Consider the following 21,273-nt stretch of genomic DNA (forward strand, 5'->3'; position numbering starts at 1 on the left):
TAGTAACCCATTACACAGGCTATACCAGGGGGTAACTTCCTGGCACCCTTGTTAAAGGCCCACCCTTCACTCGTGCCTTTAATTCGGGCTGCTGGGCCATTACCCTCTGGTATAGCCCGTGGAGCGGGTTACTAATGCCAAAGTAGTGGACACTTCCACGGACTGTCACTGTGGAAGAGCAGAAATGGTAGCGGCTGACAGTAAGTGTCAAGTTTGTCACCAGTACCCTCTACAAACGTACAAGCTTGTCCCCAATCTCCAAACACTACCTCCATACCAGTTGACTTCCCATTAAAATTCGGTTCCTCTTTGCAAGTCTTGTCCCACCGAGCAACTTCAACACTCATGCCCCTGTCACTGATCGACTACAACTCTTCTGTGCAAAAGACGACACTCGTACGTAGCACTGTATCATGCTGCCTTCATCACTCCCCTCTCACTGCTTTACTCTTCTTCCCATGCAATCATTTTCCCCTGTGTCTCTCCAGTGTTTTGAAGCCGTCTTTGGTTACCAGAAGCACTAAACAAGTAACCAACCTTAAATACCACCATGATGCTTGCTTCACTCTTCACCTTCCCTTCCTGTCCCTCTTCTCCTGGACGTCTCCCCTACATTACATCTATCCTCTACCCCTTGAACATAAGCAGCAGCCACAAAGTGCACAAAGTGCACCACAGGAAACCAACACAAAGGGCGACATACCTTTAATTGTGGTGTCAGTTTCTCTGCCTCTGTCTCCGGGAGGTGCATCTATCTCCTCGCTCTTTCACACTGGCTGCTGGGATGAATAACCCACACCTCCTCTTCACACTGGCTCAATTGCCCACTCATCTCATTGGTACCAGTGCCCCCTCTGCTATTTACCCCTTTCCCCTCAGCAGCATGTTCTTGCATTGGCTCTACCTGTTAACACCAATTTACAGCAGAGGCTGCCTTAGTATCAATTGCCTGCTTTCTTCCTGGCAATTGCTTTTGTGAAAGGGGTTGTGGCCAGACAGCCAGCTGTGAACCAACCCGTGTGACCCTGGGCATATCACTATATCCCTGCACATTCCTTTCCTCATCGGTCCCACATGTGAGAGCTTTGGAGCAGGCTGACCCCTGCATTAAACAATATAAACGTGCACCGGAGTTGCCAGTCTCCCCCACTGCACGCCCACGGGCACCATTTGTCAAGTCTGCTTCCTTGAGGGTACCAGCAGTCAATCATTCACCCAGCTGGCAAACAGATCTGCATGAGAGGGTGTGGGCATCCATAGACTGGGCATCAGAGGGTGAGGCGGGTGAAGGGGGCATGCGAGGAACTGGCCAGGCTCTTGGAAGGGAGGGAGATGGATGTGTCCTTGTGTACAGGGAAGGTACTCTGGCACTCGGCACAAAGGACTCTCTGTTAGTGCCCCCAATACACACGGGCTCCGAAGCAGTTCCCAGGCAAACTCCTGCGTCGCTCATGGTGCTGGGGGTTGCTCAGGCGTACGGGAAAGGACTGCTGAGAGGTGTAAGCCCTTTCTCTCCACTCGCTCCCCTCCCTCGACCCTTCCTGCAACCCCCTCCCCCATTCAGCATTCGCGATATACTGACAAACAGCAACCAAAACCAGAGCAAGCCATTCAGGTAGCGCCCCAAGCTGGTAGGGGGCCCCAGAGCAGGGTGGCACGGGCACTGAGTTCATGTTGCTGATCTGCACATTTCTCAGCCAGGTCTGCCTACATGCAGTGGCACTAGCAGACAGGATTACTTTTGTGAAGTTTCCGAGAAGTCAGCAACACATGGCATTGAAACAGCGTTACCAAGAAAACATACTTAGAACTTTCCTATACTTCCATGGGCAGAAAGTAGGTTTCAGGATTATTCCAAGAAATGATAACGCCGAATAGATGTATGTATAATAGATATCTCACTGAATTAATTGCTTCCAGGTACCCCTTTTACTTCCTAGTTGGTTCACTAATGGAGAATTCCTTAGGGTATCCTACTGCCCAGTGACTGACACCGAGAGCAAGGGGCCAGCTCCCACAAAGGGACGGCATCAGGGCCTTTGAACTTTTTCAATTTAAATAAGCCTTTACCGCTTTGAGGGCCCTCGAGCAGCTGCCTCATGTCGGCAGTCTTGTGACACAGCCAGCCTCATCACGAGTTGGGCTGTAGCCCTTAAATGCGGTGGTAACGGTATTACAACCTCATTTAACGGCTGGCCCTATCATCAGTTGGGCGCTAAATCGGCTGTTTTACCTCCAGCTTTTTTCTGGAGGTGAAAATCCCTGTTTTTGGTGGTATTACAGCCAGCTGTATTAGCCCGCAGTATTAGCACCGAAAATCCCCCATTGGATTCAATGGACCCATTCAGGAATGGGGATTTACTGTTAAGGCCCAACCCGTGATCCTGTGGTAATACCACCGGACCGGTCGGTGCTAGGGCTATTACAGTCGGCGGTATTACAGCCTGGAATACAGCCCAACTTGTGATGTCACTGGCATGAGTTCTAAATAATGCAACATATTTACAATTATTAATATTTTTACATATTAGAAACAATAGGAATCCGGCATAAAGTGCCATAGAAAAACGAATAGTTTCATTATTGAATAATAGCACTGACAATTACAGTAAAATATTATACTGGTTACAGTAAACAAAACTGCATACAGACTGTGCTGGACACGCCAAGCAAAGAAGGCAGCTAGCTAGCCCTAGTTCAGTAATAGGGCCTGTATATTTTTTGAGAATCTACGTTTTAAATTACAATTGGATGCATATGTAATGTACCATACTTTCACTCCTGTGTAACACTGTATTGGTTTATATCTCGCATGAATTACTTTTAATCACAGGCTTTTAATACATAAATTGTACACAAGAATTTGAATGGTTCATGCTTATCCGGAATTGACCCGATCAGCTTTGTGTTTGATATGTATTGATACACGGAGAGATCAGGGAAGAGCCAGGCAGCCCTTTTGTTAATATAGTCCCTGCTGCAAGCTTACATGTTCACATCAAGCCCTTCTTGAAAAAGACAGTGGGAGCTCTGATCTGAGGTAGTCCATCTGTGACACACATCAACACACTGTGAGGAATTCGACCATCAGCAAGGGTAGTATGCACTCGCCTGTTTTCTTTTTTTTAATAATGAAAATTAATGATGGGAGATCAGCCTCCGAAAATATGTGCGGACATTCCACAGACATTTTCTCTGCTCACCGCACGAAACGCATAGTCATGTGTACTCCGGGAAGACACAGCCTACAGGTGCCGTCTTCCCATGTCATGTTCAGCTAGAATGTGACAGCCACGGGTACATCAACGCATCTCAAGACGGGGGAAGGCGCACCTTCCTCCAGCCATGGGCAGCCTAATTAAAATATCAAAGGCTCCATGGATCTGCCTTCCTATTGTGGTAGTTCGGTTGGGGGCAGCGTGTACTAATGAGTAATAATTAAGGCAAGCCTGGAGAAGAGGCTTGGTTGCCGAACAGACAACATGAAGGCAGGGCTAACAACCCTTTTGTATGCAATGTGTCATCTTGAAGCTAGTTTGCCCCTCTGTATCAAAGGCAGTGAATGGCATGTCTGTGTCCATTAGTTACCGCTGGTATCCGTGCAGAGCTAACCCCTTTCAGAGGGACGGAGGATGATTTGGGGGAGACAGGAAGTCTGCTCCCATTACAAACTTCAAGGGAGACCTGCACTTTGATCAAGAGTCACAGAGGGCTCAGTTAACCAGAGAGACACTTTGATCTACAACAGACAGGAAGATGGGTGGGTCTAAGGTCTATGTTGTCACTCATTACCTTTCCTGTTACAGAGCACTCTGGTCCTGACTTCATACATAACAGAAGATTGTGGGTGGGGACCCAAGATTGGTTCACTAAGGTAGGCTTAGCCTGCACTAATCACTGGGGCCCATTTGACTTTAAAAGAGGGTTGAACCCTTTACTTAGCAAATCGTTGGACGACTTTGAAAGGAGTAAGAAGAAGGACTAATTTAGACCTGGGCTGAAGGTACAGTCTAACTTACATCTTCCACCAGTGAATGAAGGACAGGAGTTCCAAGAGGGAAGCAAGATCCCTCCCTAAACATCTCCCAGGGAACAGAGGGAGATACCAGACTCAGAGGACCCCTCCATCAGCTCCAGAACCGGTACCCAGCCAGCACACAGCATGCACTGCTAGGTTCTGTCAGCAAGCTTCCTAGGTGGGAAGTGCCAGAGAGTATCTGAACTAAGGACAAGGCTGTTGCCTGCAAACACTCTCCTAAGCTTTGGGCCGTCCTCCTTGAAAGGACGACACAAGCCCTGGAAAGAAGCTAGGAGGAGTGCCACACAAGCATCAACCAGCGTCCATCTTTTAAGGACCTTTACAAGACATTCGAGTCCTCGAACCGCAACCGGCTGCACCACTGATTTTTGTCACGCCGCAGTCACCAGAGCCATCAGAGACGCCTTGACCAGTGCTCTAGACCAACCAACCAGCACAGAGACAACGATTCTTGGCCCGAGCCACCATGTAGGTCAGCCTGCAGCCGTCCGTCCAGCCTCACTTGCCGAACTGCCTGCTGCCTGATACTCACAGCATCTCCCACCTCGAACTCTGTCTCAGGAGCTGCCATGCGCCCTGAACCACCTCAACGCTGTTGAGCATCAAGAACTTCTTAAGTACAATGTACATTATGGTTCTGTCTACGTGGTCCTTCTCTGAAGGCCCCTAGAGACAGTTTCAACCCTTTGCCCCTTGGTGCTGAAACCAAATAACCTTGAACAGCTAAGACTGATAACTTTAACAACTACCCACCTGTCAGTATCCAGAGTGCTTCCCTTTCCTTCATGGAACAGTCTGTCCTCTGTGTTCCTTTACAGTGTGGGCTGTATTTGTAGTGTACTAGAACTGTCTGTTGTAATAATAATAAAGTATATATTATTAATACAACCTTGACAGGACAGTCCCTTTTATCATTGGGTAATAATTGTATTTTCACGGTGTTGCAACTAACCAATGATCCACGACCTTGCAGAGATAAGCCTGCTGTTCTGTCCACGTTACCAATATTGGACAAGGAGGTTTATAATTGACTTGTATTGCAAACTATTTGGATCCCTTCCGGGGTACCAGAGGTGTGGGGCTGATTGATGGTTTAGAAACCGATATTCATCTCTGAACCACCGGTGCCCCGGAAGTTGAATCGTCACACACGCACACACACACACACACACACTGATGAATTCAACCATCCGCACGGGAAGTGTGCACTCACCTGGGTTTTATTGAAGTTTTGTAATAAAAATGAATGATGGCAGATCACCCTCAGAAAATGTATGGGGCTAATCCGTACACATTTTTCTCTGCTCACTGCACAACAAGCACATAGTCATGTGTACTACGGGGGGACACAGCCTACAGGTGCAATCCTGCCTGTCACATTTAGCTGGAATATGACAGCCATGGGTACATCAAAGCATCTCAGGAATAGGCAAGGCAACACCCTACTTCGGCCATGGCCAGCCTAATTAAAATGTCAAAGGCTCCATGGATACGCCCTCTCTATTGTCTAAGTTCTGCTGGTGGCAGCGCATACTGATGAGAGTTAATTGAAGCATGCTTACAAAGGGGCTTGTATGCAGAACTGACAAAAGGGGACTGGAAACCCAACACCTCTTTGATATGCAATGTGTCAACTTGAAGCTAGATCCCACCCGTCTGTATGAAGGGCAGTGAATGGTATGTCTGGAACAACTGTTTACAGTAGGCAACCCCTGCAGGGAGAGCTCGTTAAAGAGGGAAGAGGTATGTGAATTGATGGAGACAGAAGTCTGTTCTCACCACAAACATTGATCAAGAGTCAGAGAGAGCTCAATTAACCAGAGAAACACTTTGATCCACAACAGACAGTAAGATGGGTGGGACTTAGTAGTACATGTTGTCACCCCTCACCTTTCCTGTTGCAAAGCACTCAGGTTATGACCTCATGCATAACAGAAGACTGTTGGTGGGGACTCAGTATTGGTTCATTAAGGTAGGTTTAGCCTGCACTAATCGCTGGGGCCCATTTGGCTTTAAAGGAGGGCTGAGCCCCCCTTTTGGCATATCATCTGACGCCTATGAAAGGAGTAAGAAGAAGGACTTATTTGGACCCTGCCTGAAGGTACAGTCTGCCTTACAGCTTCCGCCAGTGAAGGATGACCAGGATGTCCAAGAGGGAAGCAAGCTTCCTCCTCTAAACATCTCCCAGGGAACAGAGGGAGATACCGGAATCAGAGAACCCCTCCAGCAGCTCCCGAACCAGTACCCAGCCAGCACATGGCATTCCCTGCTGGGTTCTGCCAGCAAGCTTCCTAGGTGGGTAGTGCCAGAGAGTCTCTCTTTTCTTCTGTCACAGGAGCAGCGTCACACCAGTGACCAAGCTCAACAGAGAATAACAAGTATGCAGCAATAAAGTGCAGGAGGGTGTATGCTGTATGCCAAGTGACAGGGACACACACATAACAGACAACAAATTACACTTTCCCCCAGAATGAATAGTTGGAACAGCACTTCTTACAGCCCAAGCAAGGGGTCACCCGCACAGTTGTGCGTAGTGACTGTGGCAAATAAAATGTTTCAGAAGTTGAAGTCTAAGTCCACCTGAAAAAGGAGGAGGCAGAATATCAGTGGTCGAAGCGCATGGAAAGAAGTAGTGGTACTATGTTCCCTGCTGGCCTGCACCCACTCCCCACAAATCTAATCACAACGCCCCTTCTCACACACAATACAAACCCCCAAACACATGCGCCTGCTATTTAAGGGAACGCTCAGAGCAGTGTATTGAAAGTGCAAGTTTCAACTTCTTCCTACACTTTTATTTTAAAACAAATCCATTCTGGAATGGTTGCTTTTTAAAATTAAAGTATATGAACATTAAAACTTAATTTAAAAAGTAGATGAGCACTGCTCCCAACCGCTCCTGCTCACTTCAACCACTGCAATAACCAGGGTAGCAAAGAGCCTGTGAAACTTTATCCAACTGGTCGCTTGCAGTGAAATGTATAAAAATGTGTTTCCCAATTTTGACATTGGGCCTCATTACGAGTTGGGCACAAAGGGATACCGGGCATCGGTAAGGACACCAGTGGCGGTAATCCCTTTGCACCCTATTCCGAGGTCCCTTTGCGGGTCCCGCTAAGGCCGCCTGGTTTTACCAGGCGGCCTAAGCGGGACCCGCAAAGGGTCCATAGAGCAAACAACGGTACCACAAATTGCGGTACCGTTATTTGCACCTTCCCATTGAGACCTATTGAGGCTCAACGCGAATGGGGAATGGTATTTTCAATGGGTACTTACCGGTCCCGCAAAGGTCCGACTAGACCGGTAGGTCCCCATTGAATGAGGGCGGACTCGGTACCGTTATTGGAGGCAGCCATGGCGCTATTAGCGCCATGGCTGCCTCCAATCTCGGAATGAGGCCCATTGTCGTTATAAGTTAAATAAATCTGCAGCCTTTTAATTTTCCACACAAATTATACAGGCCTCCATTATTTATGCCCAAAGTATAATATATCTCAAATCTAGAAATGGTTCTAGCAGCTCAGAAGTGGCCGAGTGCCAAGGATAGTAAATGTGAAATACAGTCACTATTTCACTATTGCCTTCACTATCCATTTATCCCATCCCTCCTCCCCAGCGGGACCTCTCATCTATTCCCAGCCCCACGAGTTTTATGACAGCAGCAACTCATTCTGGAGGTATTACTCCTTCCCATCCACCCATCCCCCTTCTCCTGCTGTTCCTCACTTGTGCACCTGCCTATACTACGAGAACTCTATGGGCCTCATCACGAGTTTATCCGGGTGGTAAATCCGCTAGAATACTGCCCAATGGAATTAGCATTACTGCCACAAAGTTCGGCGGTATTACCATCGAATAACAAGTGGCGGTGTAAGTGCCCATTTTACTGGAGTTTATTGGACTGAATGGGGCATTTTTGGTGCAATTACTGTGGTGGTCATTCTGCCACGGTAATTGTGTCAAAAATGGGTGTAAAGTTGGCAGAATTCTCCAACTTTGTGGCCAGCTCATAGTTGGTTGGTGCGGTAATGCAGCGGCAACGGTATTACTGCTGCGTTTTTACTGCACCGCCCAACTCATGATAAGACCCTAGGTCCACTTTGAAGTCATCTGAGGACTGTTTAATTTCACAATGTTGGGGCTTACTGTAGCCTAGCTAGCCCACCTAAGCCCTACACTGGCAAAAATGCACACAAGCATCTATTTAATCTAAATACTTAGAACCTCCCACACATGGACTGCGGCCACCGAGGGCATTCCAACCACAAAGTGCACTGAGGCCATACAAATGGGGAAAGGGCGCTATATAAATGACAACTAATATACACAATTGCGACGGCCGAAAGTTCTGTTTTTTTTTAAAACCCCTTTACACCACATATATAAGCGCGGGTAGACCCCCCACAGCCCTCCCATATTAATATATTCTATACCCCCCATATATATGTGGTGTTAGGGGGGTCTAAAAGTTTTTTTAAAAGTCAGCATTTTCGGCTGTCGTAATTGTGAGGGCGACATTTTGGTACGATTCCACCTGGATCGCAAAGTTTCAATTCTGAAATGGATCCGTGTTTAAAGTAGATGTGATGAAAGTGTCAGACAGATGTTGCAAATGCATTTGGTACTCAGATGTTACAGGCTTACTCATTGAGAAAGCAGAACTACCTCTCCGGTCAGACATATCTACACTGGGCATTATGCCCACAGATGTTACAGAATGTTATCTAAGATAGCAGAGCTTTCTCTCTGGTTAGTCAGCTCTTACAGAGTGCTTCAGTTGCACAGGTTTACAGGTTTCCAATTGAGCGAACAGCACCACCTCTCGCCATTACACTGTGATTTAGGTAGGGCCACCTCTCTGATCAGACAAATCTTCTCTCTTCTTTAGGTACACAGATATTACAGGTTCAAACTAGACCTATATCCGAGGGAGAGCAGAGCTATTTTACTGATTAGTCTGGTTTCACACCATGCTGTAGGCAGTGAGCGGGTACGGTCCGGAGCGGTGTTCCATTACTTTTATTCTTTTCTGTTTACCAATCCTCTACTTTTTACAACCATATTCACCATTCTATTACAGAGGATTTGCCCATTTATGTACCTGTGCAAGTGTAAAGTTGGAATAGGAGTCTTAGTTACTAGTCACTTAGACTATTGCAGTGTCCGGCTGCAAGACCTTGTCACATGTTGCACTAGGCTGCCACCTACCCACTCCCCTGGCGAGACCACAGTTCCACTACTTTTTTCGGTACACTTCTAGCACGGTCTGTAGGCAGGCAGCCACTACAGGCTAACATCTCAGGGAGCAGAGCTATCTCTCTGATCGGTGAGATCTTACACTGTACTTCCGGCACTCAGATATTGCAGGTTTAAATTAGGCTGATAACCGAGGGGAGAGCAGAGTTGTCTTCTCTGTACTTTTACATTTGCTGTGTATCTCAGAGAGCATGAATATCTCTCTGAATATTGGGATCTTACACTGATATGATATTTTATTTATATCGTGCCCATACACAAGTGCTTAGGAATCCTATTTTAGGCATATAGAGATTGCAGACTGATAGCTTAGAGAGCAAAGCTCTCTTTCTCCCTCTGGTCAGTCAGATGTTCTCTGTGCTGTAGGTCATCACAGACGGGAATTAGGCTTTTACTTTTGGTAGGTTCTTTACTCTGCTCTCGTCCGGAAAAGCACAAGGTGCCTAAAGCTACAGAAGCTTTTAAAGTTAGATCTAAGAATACCCTACTCTGCATTCTGCTGCCATCCGTGCAGGCAGTGCTTTCTAGCCCTGCGGGGAAGGCCAACTGATATTTTCTAAAATCAAAGCCTTGCAAACCTATCGCAAGTCAGTCATCACTTTGCTCCACTAAAACCGGTAGCTGTGAAAGGAAAGTTCAAACTCAGGTACTGTATCCTCCTCATCTACTGCCATTAAAAGAGAAATAGGACCACAGCAATAAAGATGGTTTCAAAAAAGAGATTCAGACTCTCTTGTACTTATATCTACGAGCCGGAAGACCTACAAAAAGGCAATCTTTGAAGTCAAAGCTGGTTATCGACATAACAGAATTATTTCTGCAGGGGAATAAACCCAAATTACCTTTTAAGATCATTAAAAATCGGATGTCACCGGACTGTGTTCAGCAATCAGTGGAACCCTCTCTACATCAGGCGAGGGAGTTGAATTCCTTTTTTATGGCAAAAGTAGCTGTGATTTAAGACAATTTTTAAAAAGCAGCTACCCTGCCTAGTCTGGTCTGGAAAGGATCTGCGATTCACTCGGAGGTGAATTTAAAATGTTCCATGGGCCCCAGAAACAGTTGAATGACAGTTGGCTGCACTTAAATCCACTCAACTGTCAATAGATACCATCCCTGCATTGCTGACTAATCATCACCGTGTGTGCATTTCTAGATTCCAGATTTGCTCAAGGGATTGTGTCTGACATTCTTAAATCAGTAGCCATCTCCCGATTGTTGGAAAAAAATCTAACCTTGACCCGACCCATATGAAAAATCTATCGGCCAATAGCTCAGGCTCGATGTATTGGAAAAGTTGGCAACCAATCAGATCCAAGACTTCATTGAGCGTAATTGTATCTTCGATGAACTTCAGTCTGGCCTCCATCCCAGTCATGGCACCAAGTCTGCACTGGTAACGGTTTGGGACGATATTCTGCGCACGGATAATGCTGATGAATTAACCCTGTTGGTAATGCTGGATCTGTCTGCGGCATTTGATACTGTGGATCAGGCTATATCCCGGCTGGAAGCCCTGACTGGAATGCAAGCTTCCACTTTAGCATGGCTTAAACACTTTCTTTCAGGGAGACAGCAAGCGGTTACGTTTGGACCATATACTTCCTGGCCTCTATCCACTCACTTCGGGGTCCCACAGGGGTCTCTCCTCTCGCCTTTGCTGTTTAATGTTTATGTGCTGCCTCTAATGGCCTCCCTTCATTTTTTTAAAATGGAATTTCATTCATATGCAGTTCTAAGTGAAAGCAGCCGTCCCTCCTGATTTTTTTGGGGCACTTGAGTGTTTAAGAGCCGTAAGACAATCAATAACCGTCAATGGTCCCCAAATGAATCCATCTAAACACAGAGGTTATGTTGCTAGGCCCTTTCTATCTTCTTTAAGATTGTGAGAGATTTCCGACTCCCCTCCCTCCCACCAATCCTTCTGGATGTCCCCATTTCGTATGTTAGCAAAGTAAAAACTCTTGGGTTTCTGTTGGATGCTGATCTGTCCCTCAATGTGCAGATCAATTAAGTTGTTAGCAAATCCCGTTACGGTTACTTTGAAAAACTCTCCAATTTGTCCAATCCATTCGCTTAGATCTGAGGACACAAATCTTATGATGGTGCCCCGTTCTCGATTCCATTCTCGTGGTGATAGACTACTTGCAGTTGCATTCCCTTATAAAGTTTAGAAAATAATTTAAAGCGTTCCTTTTTCAGCGAGCCTTTCCCCTGGAGCCATTTGGAGTATCATCTGCGCCCAGATACAGGTTTGCTGTGTGGTCCTCCCGGCAGGTATGCACAATACAAATCCAAAATACAAATATAACTGAGTGGGAAAGAGCTATAGATTACTTGTGAGAATCATCATCAGTATAGTTGTAGGTTGTTACGTCTGGGTGGATAGCTCACTAGTTAAGCACTAGCCTCTGACATGGATGCACTTTGCAAGTTTGAATCCTGTGGCAGGGCCGACTCAGCCTTCCACCCTTGATCATAAATTGTGTCCCGTGAAATAATGTAACATTATCACCCGCTTAGAAGTCATAGGAATCTGGCATGAAGTGCTTTATAAGAACGCAATGTACTATTATTACTGGAATAGGGAGGTTTCATCGCAGGAGATTTGATCAAATCCAAATCCATTGATTTATTTTGGCTGAAAATATGTGTGGGGGTGGGAAAGGGTAATAATTAAGGTGGGGAGGCTCAGGAGGGTGCAGAGAGGGGCTACAGGAGTTTCTGCCTCCATATATTTGCAGCCAAATAGCTAAAAATAAAATGAAACTAAATAAATAATAAAATCAATGGATTTGGATTTGACCAAATCTCCTCAATGTAATCATATAGAACCTTATTTCTGCATACATTATGCCCAATCACATGCAATGTCCCTGATGCTCATGGCACCAATAAAGGATTTTACAAATGTGTTTGACCCAGGCTTGACATGACTTTTCACTGACACTTTAGGAGGTCTTGAATGTTTGTGGTTGCTTTGATTATTTTTGTTAAAAGAAGTATTACTATAGATCCCAATGGCTGGGATCGATTGTACTCCCGATTGTAGACTAGTCGAGTCAGGTTAGCTTGACACCAACCGCTGCCAGGACCTGCTTCTGATCCCCAGGCCAATTGGTCCCTATGCAACATTAACGCTGTGTCTTTATGAATGTGTGTCAAGGTGCATTACGTTATACTGTTTATGTTTATGTATTAAGTTGTTCAATTGTACAGTGCTTTGGTTTAAAGTGCTTTATAAACCAATAAATACAAATACAAATACATTTAAAGCATAATGGGCAATATGTAATGTACAAAAAGATTTGCATCTCAGGAAGATGTTCTATTTGCGGCACACTCTGCATTAGGTTCTCGTACCTGAGCATTGGATCCCACTCTGTAGGTAATGCCAGATACCCATGCGCTGATTTTGGAACCCCTTCATCTAATCTTTATTTCAATACCTGCACTGAGATACGTTTTGACCACAGTAGCACATCTAGGTCTGTCCATGTTCCCGGCATCCAGATGTCCCCCCAGTGACCCCTGCACCTTCACTACTAGCATTGACTTTCCACGAGGTAAAAAGACATGTTAAAATGGCTGCTGCATTGCCCATAGAACCACTTTGCACCCAGAGAGCCTTGGAACAGGCCTCTGGATCTGAGCGAGCGGATTGGCTGGCTGCACATCTTATGGGGATAGTAACCTTGAGCTGGGAGGCGCAGCTGGACCACATCGAAAGGCCGCATCCGAAGGCTATTGCTTCCTGTTACAGCGGTCAACCACGAGCTTCATCAGCTTGTTACCAGCTCCTCCGGTCACCAGCGAGTATCGACTATGAAGCCTAAGGTAAGATAAATTCTTCCTCTTCCAATCCATCTTCCTCTTAAACATTCAATTTGTCTGTCACTACCGACCGCAAGCTCCCCCTGCCACGCCATCCCCTTTGCCTCAATATAAAGGAAACCGGCAGCCGATGCCAGTCCCTTCTTAGAGCCTCATTCAAAGAGGATTTACATTCCCTATCCCGGACAGGATGCCCTAGGATTTCATTCTGTTCCTCCATGTACCCTGGTTTGTGCACAGCCTCACATGTATTTACACTATCTTCCCCATATGCTAGAATCTCGTTTCTATAACTACTGGATTTTGACTCTTTGCAGCCCGCACTGCACTTGCATGGAACCTACTTGTCTCTACTGTATTTGACTCTTCGCAGCCTGCACTGAACTTGCATTGACCCTACTTGTCTCTACTGGATTTGACTCTTGGCAGCCTGTGCTGTACTTGCATTTAACCTACCTGTAACTGCTGGACTGGACTCACACAGCTTCACACTGTACCAGTAATCCTGCCTGTAACACTCTTACCTGTACTTCAGCAGTAGCCCCGGACCTAAGGACTGAGAGTAACATGTATGTAACAGCGCCTTGATGCCTATGGGTTTGGTGCGCTATACAAATGTAAATAAATAAATAACATTATATACCCGTATAAAAAACAATTTCATGCTGGCTGTGCCCACACATTTCCAATCTGGCTGCACCAAAATATGCCAATATTCCCTTAAATGAGCATAAAGGTTTCCTTTGCACCTAATACCAGTAATCATACTATGAGAAAATATGTCCATGTAGGCTCTACCAATATCTGGCAGTATCCTCATGTAAGGACATACGTTTGGTGGCTTTGCCATTAAAAATGCCATATCACAATAAGAAAACAGGTCCATAGTGGCTGCACAATGGGGGCCATTCGAGACACGTAATAACACTTATACTTACTTTACAAGTGATGCCCCGTAAAAAAATGTCAAATGAAAGAAATTGATAGAGTGACCACACCAAAATTCCAGTCAAGACACATGGTAACACATTACATGGCTGAGAGGATAGCTCAGGTGCAACGAGTTTGTCTTGGAAGCAAGACAATGCATAGCAACACAGGTTTGAATCCTAGTCTCTTGCTTTAAATTGGTCTCCGGTATTAAGCACATTATAAAAGAACAATTATAATTATGCCGACTTTATTATAGATGCCTAGTAAAAGAAATTAAGCCAGAGTAATACATGACTAGACTGGCTGCACCAAAATTCCATTCTAGCCACATCATGCTTCCACCAAAATGGCATGATTAGCAAAATTCCCCCTTAGCCACCCGTCCATCTCCCACCCACCCACACACCCTCCATCTCTACCCGCCATGGCCGGCCCAGCATTACACCTAAGCACACACACAAGATTCACTCACTCATTTAAACATAACATTCACTTGCATTCCCATTCACTGTACACACGCTCATTCACATGGGGACCCAGCTACCCACACATCAAACACTCATTTGCACACACTCACATACATGCCCCTTGCACACATGCATACATGCATAACGGGCTAACTGCACCATTCTTTAACACCACTAGTTTAAGGAAAGGCTTCCCTCTCCTCTCTGCTAAAGAAAAAGCAAGTGTGCACACCAGGTACCTCCTCCCCGGATGTGAAAGAACACATAACGTTGTTATATGTTGGCTTGCATCCGTGGGGAGGGGGCTGATGCATGCATTTGATTGTTCTGGTTCAGAGAGACGAAGCTTGGAGCTTTAAAGTTTCACAGCGTTTGTGCAAATACATTTTCCTGCACGAACACAGTAAAACTTTAACTCTGCCAGTTTCAGCAAAGGCTTCCCTCCCCTCTCTGCCGAACAAAAAGCAAGTGCAGAAGCCCTGCCCCTCAACTCACATTTCTGGTGGGGGCTGAAGCCCGGTTAGCCCAATGACCCTGCGTGCCTGCTCTGCACCTGTGTTATCTTGCTGACACCAAGTAGGCTGGCTCACGGTGCCTAACAGAGCCTTCTATATTCTCTTTATATATGTAGCTATGTATGTATGTATGTAGGGTAAAGCAAGCTGCCAAGCAATGAAGCACTGTACAACAAAAGGCTACAATAACATGATTACAATTAGCAGTATAGAATAGTAAGGGTTCTGCAAACAGAGTGGTAGAAGTGTCCCAGAAATATAGTGGACCAGTGACCTCACTCGGTGGGGGGACAGAGGGAGGTAAAAGGGGACCAAGGCACAATATATGTTCAAGAGGTAGCAGCCAGAGCAGGTTAGCAGCCAGGTTGGTGGAACAGGCAAGAGAGGAGGTCCCCCGTATTGCTTTTCATTTTTCTCAGTCGCTCAGTCAACTGGAATATTTATATTCTGCGTTTTTCTCAGACATTCGCCTCTACCCTCTCTTCTTAACTCACCCAAAAAGATGCTGCTTCAAAAACAGGGGCCTGAAATTAGAAAAGCCCGTGGTGTCATGAAAGGAATGTGGTCATTTATTTCAAAGCCTGGGCCCTAAGACTGAAAGTCTGTTCACTCCTCTGCTCTGACATAGTGCTAGGGATGAATAATCTGTAGTCTTCTAGAATTGTAATCTGGATTCTCTACATCACTGGAAGCCACAGTGCGGTCCTGCGAGCAGTTTGGGCATGATCACGTTTCACCTGATCACAGAAACCAATCATGTGTGAGCCACCTGGAGCCTGCTAATAAAACTTCATTGAAGTATCCACAGGTGTACATTACAGTAGTCCAAACACTAAAAGCTCCTACTACAACTGCACACTTGTCCAGTGGCATGAAGGTGTAAATCTCACAGACACCAGATGTTAAAATAACTTCCCCAGTGAATGGCCTGGACCTTAAACACATATAATGTCTATGCATTTAACCTGAGATAACAACTTGACAAGTTTTACTCATGTCAGAGGGAGAAGGTGGAGTAGGGAGTTGGGATGGCTGGAGAGATAGCTTCTTAGTTTGTGCAGGACCTTCTCCATCTGTTTTCAGATAATAATAATTTCACATTTATATAGTGCTACAAACCCTCAGGTATCTGAGCACTGCTTATTATTACCCACGGTGTGTGGTGCTCATTTATCAAGCTCAGAAGGATTCGAACCTGCGTTAGCAGGCTCTGCATGGATGTCAAAGCGAGCACACTACTCGCTGTGCCACTTGACCGGCTGGATGAGCTGAAACTACTATAGAGTGGTACAAATTAAGAAGTATGCTTTAACATCAAAAAACAGCTGCAGAATGCTAGAATTGGTTGTAAAAAATAGTGGAACTGTTAAAAGTAAAAAAGAAAAAAAAGTCTAAGTAGCAGAACTCTGATCCAAATAGTTCCCGCTCACTTCGCCCTCAGATATGGGGCGTAGAAAGAGTTGTCAAGCCCCTGGATCTGCATCAGCGATTCCCTTCTTTGACTTTATCTGCTATCTTGCCAACGTCTGCCAACAATCAGAAGACCCTTGCTACATTCCTGAATTCCAATCCACCCCCAGGTTTACCTCTGTCTCACCTTCCACAAACTCCTCTGTGCCAGGTCCCCCCCACCCCTTTCTCCTTTCACCTGCCCCAGTCCTGGGAAAACCACACTTTTACAATGTATGGAACAGACTTGCAAATAGTCCTCTAGAACACCCCTCACACCTTCAGGACCCTTTCCAATAATTCAGCCATCAATTAGAACAGTCACAGTTCTTGCTGACCTGCCATAACCTGTATGTTGTACCTTTGTTATCATGCCTTTAATAAAGCGCGTAGTAAATAAAATAGGTAAAAGTTCAACAAATAACCTTGTTGCTACAGGCTCTATTGATTGCCTACAGTCATACCCATGCTGCTGTGAAAGAAAAACTTACATTTTTAATACATTGTTTTTATCCTATATTATTATTATATATGTTTTATTACACAACGCATGCCCATGGGCCTCAGGACACACAAATAACAGATAAGAGCAGACATGCTCACTAGTATTGAATTGGTGTTTTCAGCCCCTGCCTACACTGTTCGGCCAGATAGCTCAGGAGCAACATGCTCAATTTAGAAGCATAGACGAGCTTAGAAACATAGGTTCGATCCCCGGTCCGCGCTTAAAAACCTCTGTGCGTTATAAATAACCTATTACTATTACTGAAAGGTCTCAAATCCTGAATCATGTACACTTCATAAAATGTCAAATGTCTGAAGTTCAGTTGCCTATATTTATATATCATAAGGTCTTAAAGTTTAACATAGCTTTTACAATCAAGCTCCTTGAACACACTTCTTTACTTCATTGTTACAGGGCAATGAAAGTAAAGTGTGGCAATTCAAAACCCTCGTAGGTGGCAGAGGTTTACAGTTTTATTGACAAGTAAGGGGAGGGGGGAATTGAGAATTGTTACAGGAAAACAAGCAGGCGAAAACACTAGCGGATAACCTGTACATCTTATGCCAGGGGTCTATTACTATACCTGTTTCTATTTTCTTATTGTTCGTCTTGCCGCGTTCCCCTCCATATATGCCATTTAGAAACTGCTTTGAATGTCAGCTTTCAATTTGTGTGTTAAGCAGTGCTTAATTGGTGGGGGTGTTTGCCAGTGCTCAGCCCTGGCACTTATTTTTTAGCACTGACACTTATTGTCTCAGACTCACTTTAATTATGAAGTGGTGATAGTCAGTGCATTCATAAACCACAATGAGCAGGTGCGAGCTGCAGTGTAACCCCAAACATGTCGACACTGTGTGGAGCAGCTATGGGTGGGGAACTGCCCACCCGCAGCGTCACAGGAGTGCTAGAAATTATTTGGGCCCTGGCACTTATTTTTTTTTTACAAATTAAGCACTGGTGTTAAGCATTTCATCTGAAATTGCTTAAATCTAGATCCAGAGGCTGCATGTGATCTTTAGTGAAAAATAATCAAATTGTGATACATCTATATTTTGTTACAAAAAGAAAGACAATCGGGCTGCATAAGCAGAAAATGTCGCACCGACTCGACCTAGTGTGTTCGTTGTGTGCTAGGAATTACTATACACATTGTTGCATATGGAAGCCCAGCGAGAACCATGCAAATAACTTGTGCACCCGGATGATGATCAACACGTGTGTTTGCAGGGGTGGACTGGCCTATAGGGAACTCTGGAGATTTCCTGGAAGGCCTCTGCACCCTAGGCCTCTTTTGTGTGGTATTTCCAAATTTTCTCATAGGAAAAGCATTGTGCTTGCTGAAAATGTGTCATATGGGGCCACTTTGAACATTATTTCCATGGTCTCTTTTGGTTCCCAGTAATTATTTCCAGTGCCTCCTTCAGTTCCCAGTCCACCTCTGTGTGTTTGTATGCTGCTCAGCCGACCCACGATTCTGTAGGAAGAAAGACAGATTATGCTGAATTTACTTTCATTTCTAACTTTACCCATTGGAACGGACCCATTACACAGGTTCTTTCTAATGGTAGAAAATACCTCAAATACCAAGCTACATTTGGTGACTTTTGACTATGGTGCAACAGCAAAAGGAGGTTAGATTTCAAACACATCCTGTTTATACCAACCACACTCATGGTATTTATGTCAAACTGCGTGAGCTAGCACAGAAATATTGCATGTGGAGAATGGTTTTACCAGCCTAGCTGTGGTAACCCCAAACCACTTACAGACCCCTCGAGTTATGGTATGCAGTATTCCTGATGGAAAAGCCGCAATGCCCATTTTTAGCACCTTGTTCCTCAGTAAGAGCTGGACTGAAGTCTCCTGTAGTTGGAGAGTGTGATATATTCTCAATGATTTTAAGGAACCTTTAACAGTCAGTGCACAGGAATCAGGTCTGTGATGGTTCTTGCCTAAAGTGCAGGCCACAGTCAGGCCTCCTTGCCCTAAATGACACTATTATAAGTTTACTATTATCTAGGTTACTGTGAATTCTGTCGAATTAGTAACAGGGTGCTCCATTCATTGCTTGAGCGCTGTACGTCACCTTGTGGCCTATTCAAGATGTTGGTCAAGGTGGAAGTATGGCTGCATGTTAACTAGCCCCATGATTGTATGATTGGTCGATGGTTCAGTTCATCTGGGATTTGAAAAAAAAGAGTGACCTGCAGAGTGTTCTCCAAATTGTGGAGCTCAATACCAGAGTTGAAAGGGGACAATAGTGGTCACCGGCCAGTCTATGAAGCAAAAGCTACAAACACCTTTAGAACTGGCAGGGCAATGTTCTGATCCAGTTGGGGATCCCGGGCAATGTTTGAATACCAGAGCCTAGATGTTCCATAATTTTAATATGTATAATACATGGTTAAAGCTTCACTGCAAACTGACTCTGCCATTGCCTGCTTGCCAACAGAGGGACTCAAGGCTGGCCAGGTTCTTTGTGACCTCCTATAAGACAAATGTCACTTACCAGTAATCATCTTTCTGAAGCTTGTATCTGCTTAGAGTCACATGATTTGCAAAGTCTGCCCTCCAGTGGTTGGCCTGTAGTACGATCTTGCTGCAAGATCAAGGGATCAACACAGTAATGGCCAGGTTGAATGGTGAAGGGACAGGCAGCAAGGTGGGGTAACAGCAGGTTATGCCAGAGGGGGGCAAAGAGAGCAGACTCCATAGGAAGAATGTGGCCCCATTGGAGGCCTTCTGCCTGCAAGGAAAGGAAATGGGCCAAGGCAGTCAAGAGAGGAGGGATAGAACAGGGGACAGATCCTGGGCAAACTGTAGAGAAGGAGCCAAGTACACCCACCTCAACCATCTTGCCCATACTGCCTATATGTTGGGAACCAGAGTGTGAGTCACGTGCAGTACCAGTGAAAATACTGATACCAAGGAGAATCCTGGAGGCAATATTGCCATATCTGCATACGAGACAGTATGATGGCCACTTGAATGAAATCCCAGAAGAAGCGAAGCAACACCAATAAATTAAAGAGCAGATTGGTGACATCACACAAAGCCAGACTGATGCACATGGAAGAGATGCAGAGATAAGAAAATGAAAATAGTCTATAAGGCATCAAGAAAGTATCAAAGATAAGTGACATCTCAGGCTCGACATGAAGAAACTTTTGCTACAGAAATGATGAAGATATCAAGTCATTTTACACGTGTACAGATGCAACGAAAAGCAAGTAGATAAAGTATTCTTGAGGCTAGCTTTATAGTGAATAGATTGCGGCATGCACCAACGTATACATATATAGGAGTAAATAAAGAATGGATGTTTCCACTATGTGTTATAGCAGAGCTGGACCAGAGAAGGAAGGCCTCTTTTCTAGTGTGTCGGAGTTGAAAAAACAATTGAAATACAGGAGTGAATCTCAGAAAGGCGAGGCTGTATCAGCCCCAAGAAGCCAAGGTCTTATCGGACTGGGATGAGCAGACATTAGTTACAATTGTGTGAAAGAATGAAACTCCTGTTCAGAAGGCATGGACGAAAACAAGGAAGACATCAGAGGTCTATTAAAAATCGTATTTTAAATGCAACAGAGCTCAAATTTGTGGTCTTCAGTCACATGGATGGATGAAATTGGACAAACATGATGACCCACACCTACGCAGAAGGGCAGAGTGCACCTGTACTCCCCTGTATTCTCCAGAGCAAGGAACATTTCCAAGGCCAAGTTCAAAGCCTTAATTGATGTGCAGACCACTGAGGTGATGATATGCTAATTGGTGGGAAGCTATGATTATGACCAGCTCACCAGCACCTGGTTTTAGCCTGCCTGTTGCTAACGTAGGCGGAAAAGTACTGACGGATGTAAGAGTGTCAACCAATTGTAGGGGACTGCGTAATTAAGGGCCCTATAGCCTGTGTAACCCATGGGATGTTGTGTATTTAGTGATGTTCATAGTGACCTGTTTGAGGGGAGGGCTTAGTTGCCCCACCGGATGTTAAGGAGCCTATCACTTTCTGAAACTAGTATGGAACATATACCTAGATGTTCCCTCTAAGCCTATCACATTTGCCACTAGGTTTTTGTAGTTTGCCACGTAGGATGACGTTAGTAAATACGTAGGTTAACGTCATCAATGATGAGTTTTTATTGTAAGTATGATGTTTTTTATTAAACAAATTGAGAAACCATGCTATGAGATGTCAGTTGATATCCGTTTTACTCCCCGATTTAGATAATTGATATTAAAACAGTCAACTTTGCCAACTTTCTGAGTCGT

At 45.0% G+C, this 21,273-nt stretch overlaps 1 protein-coding gene across 2 annotated transcripts in view; it reads right to left on the reverse strand.

The window, feature by feature from the left end:
* SLC38A3 (solute carrier family 38 member 3) overlaps nt 1-21,273 on the reverse strand; it is a 558,646-nt gene that overhangs the window by 386,138 nt on the left and 151,235 nt on the right. The window lies entirely within an intron of this gene.

This window comes from Ambystoma mexicanum, chromosome 2p (genome assembly GCF_040938575.1).
Source record: "Ambystoma mexicanum isolate Mex_15411 chromosome 2p, UKY_AmexF1_1, whole genome shotgun sequence".
NCBI lineage: Eukaryota > Metazoa > Chordata > Amphibia > Caudata > Ambystomatidae > Ambystoma > Ambystoma mexicanum.